This window comes from Trachurus trachurus (genome assembly GCF_905171665.1).
Source record: "Trachurus trachurus genome assembly, chromosome: 8".
NCBI lineage: Eukaryota > Metazoa > Chordata > Actinopteri > Carangiformes > Carangidae > Trachurus > Trachurus trachurus.
In genome coordinates this window covers 24,071,381-24,076,068 of record NC_139905.1, presented here as the reverse complement: position 1 = coordinate 24,076,068, position 4,688 = coordinate 24,071,381, and positions in this window count along the sequence as shown.

Below are 4,688 nucleotides of genomic sequence, written 5' to 3'. Positions count from 1 at the left end.
CTGTCTGAAGATTTACCTCCCCTCACTCTTGCAGGGAGCTGTAGCATCTCTTCCTCGCTCCCCCTTGTCTTTCCTCCTCTTTCTTCCTCTGCTCTGTCTGTCTATCTTTCTTTCTTTCTTTCCCTCCCAGCCTGCCTCTCCTTCCTCCTCTTGCTGCTTTTCCGTGGGACTCTCTCTCACACTGATATTTCATTTCATTGCTATTATGTGTCTGTACACTGAAGTGGTGTGTGTGTGTGTGTGTGTGTGTGTGTGTGTGTGTGTGTGTGTGTGTGTGTGTGTGTGTGTGTGTGCGTGTGTGTGTGTGTGTGTGTGTGTGTGTGTGTGTGTGTGTGTGTGTGTGTGTGTGTGTGTGTGGGTGAGGGACTAAAGTGAAACTTCCACCTTGGCTCTGCATGCCTACAGCTGGGGGTTTGGCTGCAGAGGAGGCTGTTGAAGATCAGTGTGGTGCATAGGAGACAAAATCTGTTGTAGCAGAGCTGTGAGCCATTTAACAGACTGCATGAATATACAACTAAATGTCCCCATGGATACTGGATCACTTCTCAAGTCTTGCTGCTGTTTTTTTTTTTATTTTTTTTTTTTAGCATAAAATCACATTGGAGGATGAGCTGGTGTGAAACATTTTGGCATTTTTTCATCATGTGGTTTTCAGAGCAGGTGAAAATCCGATTATGCCTTCAATGTAACTATAGTTCCAATGCGTAAAATGTGCACATTTTAGGAGGTTTGCATCTTCTGTTGGGACTCTTTAGACGTTGTCATATGTCTGCTTTGTGTCTCTCTAGTCTTAATGGTCTCTGTCATTAACATTTTGCATACGAAGCAGGAGACTCAGCTGCTGCTGCTGCTGCTGCTGCTGCTGCTGGTTGAAAGTGTGCCCTTCAACATCTCCACAAATCACATCTTCAGTATTTAGCTCTATAGAAAAGCTCCCTGCTGTAACAAGATTGGATTTGGTTTACAGATACTCAGACTGGACTCAGAAGACACACTCAGGACACTTCTACTTCTAAGAAATGATAGAAGTACCCCCACCACCGGGAGGGGGCCTAAACCCCCTCCCGGTGGTTTAGGCCCTTAGGCGTGCCCTGTGGGCCTGTTCAGGAATCCATCCATGAAGGTAACATTTCCGATCATATACCAGGCTGAAACACAGACCTGCAGGGACCAGACTCCAGTCTGTATGCTTTATTATCCCACACAACGTACTGTATAGGATCTATAATGTATATCCTCTGCTCCCTGGGATTTAACGACTGCCTAGAAGCAGCCATCACAGCATTGCATTGTTATAGACACAGTTAAGTATTAATGAGTACATTACTACACTGTGGGCTGGAAATGGGATGTTCAACTAGCTGAGGGCAAAACCTGTCAAGTACACACACACACACACACACACACACACACACAAACACAGGACTGAATAATAGAGCTAAGCAGATTGTGAATTTAAGGGCGACATTTGAAGCCATAAACATATTAAGCTTAGCGATTTGAGCATGTGTTAGTGTTGCTCTGTGTGTGACAGAGAAAAAGAGATGAGAAACATTGGCACGTAGATGTATGTTTATCAAAAACATATCTCAAGCACAACATCAATGCCATGTACACAGATGTTCCTGTTTACAACTCTCTGGAGGTTGGAGCAACAACATAAGTTATGACTTAATACATACATTTACTGCTCATGCTGTACATACCCAGAGTACCAGCTCACTTATTAATTTGTTCCCAGCTTATTTTTCATCCAATAAATATATGGCTGCTACAATTTTTTTTTTTTTTTTTTCAAAAAGGCTCTCATAAATAACCTTTCTTTTTTAATGTTTCATTCCTTTTCATTTCAATCCAGTAATGAATGCAGCATTTATCAGGTCTGCAGGCGGGGAGGGAACACAGGAAACATGTGTACAGCAGGGAGGCAGAGAGTTGCAGTAAGGCTGCGGCATCGCTGTACGAGATAGAAGACTGACACATGACTGCGTGCCACTGCAGAATGTAAAATCACATCCCATCAAGTCAAAAGACTAATTTCCCCTCAGTGGGGCTGTGTTTTTTTCATGCTACCGTGCGACGCCTCTGAGGGATGCTCTGAGCACTTGCTGCACTGAATAACCTTTCACTTCTTTATTTCTCCCCCATTCATCTCTTTTTCTTTAATCTTTTTTATCGCTCTTTCCTGCATTCAGATGTGCAGAATCCATTCTCTATCTGTTTAACCCTTTTGCACCCGCCCTCTTCTTTCTTCTTGGTTGCCTCTGTTATTCAAGGCGTTACTATAGTGGACTGATTTGCAGGCAACTGCAAATTCTGCTTGAGATTTCTGTGATAGGCAGGCAGTGAGGAATCTAATTACAGCAAAAGCATTCATACTCCCGACGTGTCAGGCATACCAACGCACACATATACATATTAATCCCTGTACATGTCGCCCCTATTTCTTCCTCAGGATTTGTGTATATTAACATGAAGGCGTGTTGTGTATGTGTCTGGATTTGCTTATAAATCATGCACTTGTAGCATGTATACGTGCCTGTGTGTGAGAGAGAGAGGGAAAGAGAGAGAGTGTGTGTGTATGTTTGCATCTGGGTTGCCTCAGCATCATTAACCTCTATCAATGCCATTTCCAATGCTTTCAAGCCTGTACAAGCGTCATCCACCTCCGCTATCCTGCCCTGTGTCATGACAACGTCAAGCTCTCTGATTTGGTGATATCCAATTAGTCTCTCCCTCTGAGGAGAAATCGCTCCAATCTAATAAGTCTCTTAATACCAATGGAAGCCTTAAAGCCCAGATTACAGTGCAGGGAGCTCTCACCCTATCTACCTGCCCTTTCCCTATCAAATCTACTGTACCTCACTTTCACTGTGGTGGTTTCTCGGTCTTTCTGGACCTTTCTCCGTTGCTCTACTCCCACTCTGAGCAGTTGGCTCAACTACTATCACTACGTGGGCATCCCAGAGTGTGAAGGGAGAGTTTATACTTTTCAGGAGGAGGAAAAACCAAACACTTCCCTATAGTCAGGTCAAGTTTATTCTCAGTGCATGAGATTTTCCCTCTCCCTGCAGGATATAGAGCAAATCATGGCACTTTTATGATTCTCACAGCTCATTAAGTGTGGATGCATCTCAGGACTATATATAAAAGTGAGTCTATGTTTCTCACTGAGGCTAAGCTGCAGTCTGTTGAGTCTTCAGGGAGTAATCAATAAAAATACAAGCAGTGAGCAAAGCAATGGAAATATCAGACATGAGTTATGGGGATAAAAGTTGTAAAATAAAAGGCACAGGAGGCTTTAAAGATAACCAGCAGAATTAGTCATGAGGGTGACGGATGATAATGGTTTTGGTATTTGTTCTCTCATTAAATTCTTGCAGGGTAAAAAAAAAAATCTACCCTCTCCCCCTGGAACCAATTTCAGATTTGTCTTTAATTAAACAAAGAAAAGAGCGGATGAATCCTCTTCCTGTCTTGTTTCCGCTGTTATTTCTTATAGTTGCTGGACTGCCGGTGTGATTCACTCCTCAGTCTCATTTTTATGTAAAAATATTTTGCGGCCATAAATCGGATTTGCCTACAAGATCTCTGTCTGTTGCACACCAGCCCTGTTTTTCTGCTTTCAACCACATGAAACACACAATACAGGCAATTAGCAGGGAACGAATCTATGTGTCCTTTAACTTTCATGTCACCAAAAAGACGGACCTGATGCAGCAAAACATAAAGAAAACTGACATATCTGTTGAATTAATGAGTAGACTGAGAAACAGATTAATGTAAATTCTATAACACAACTTTCCAACTATGAACATATTGTATATTCACATCTGTTGAAAAGAAACACTGCTTGGTCTCCATTTTATCTGTCTATCTGTTGTGCTATCTGTATTTTCCTCAAGTTTCTGTGCTACTTTGTGTTCACTTTCAGCCAATATTACTTGTTCCCTTCACCCAGACTCAAACCAGTCATCGTATATGTCACATCTGACGTTTCTACAGTTTCTGTAAACAGTAATTGTGTGGATGGGTTTTGATATAACAGTGAGGGTGCGAGTTTTCCTGTCAAGAGAAAAAAGTACAAGCACCGTCTTTCTGGTTTTGTCCTTGCTTTCATTGTGGATTCATATAACAAGGTCGGGTTTCTACAAATAATATTCAGCATGTTCAGTGCAACATGAATGTTAATGTTTATTCTCCTGTTTTATATTCTGACTTTGCCATAATGGCTGTCAGGTGGCTGGGCTCTCCACTGCCTCCTTTCTTCCCTTTGCATAATGTTTTCTTTCCTTCCTCAAATGAAACATGGCACATTAATAATTACGTAGCCACATACTTGCTGCTACACATGTAGCTCACAGCTCGTCTCAGTCTGCGAGGTGAAAAACAACAGGGTTTTATGGCAGTGGGGACTTTGCTGTTCTGGATCTATGCACTGAAATCACAATTTCTCGAGGATTGCTGAGCAGTTTCACAGGACAGGGCTTGGCAAAGTTTCAGCAGGGGAATAACACACTTGCTGTATCCACAATGCATGGGTGCACATTGACAATGAAAAGGAAACATTGATCCTGACTTATTCTCAGCTAATCTCATGCCTAAAAGGACATACAGCTGCAATGAACTTTATTTATTTATTTATTTAAGGTAATCTAAAATTATAGAGGTGACTTGAGAGACGCAAC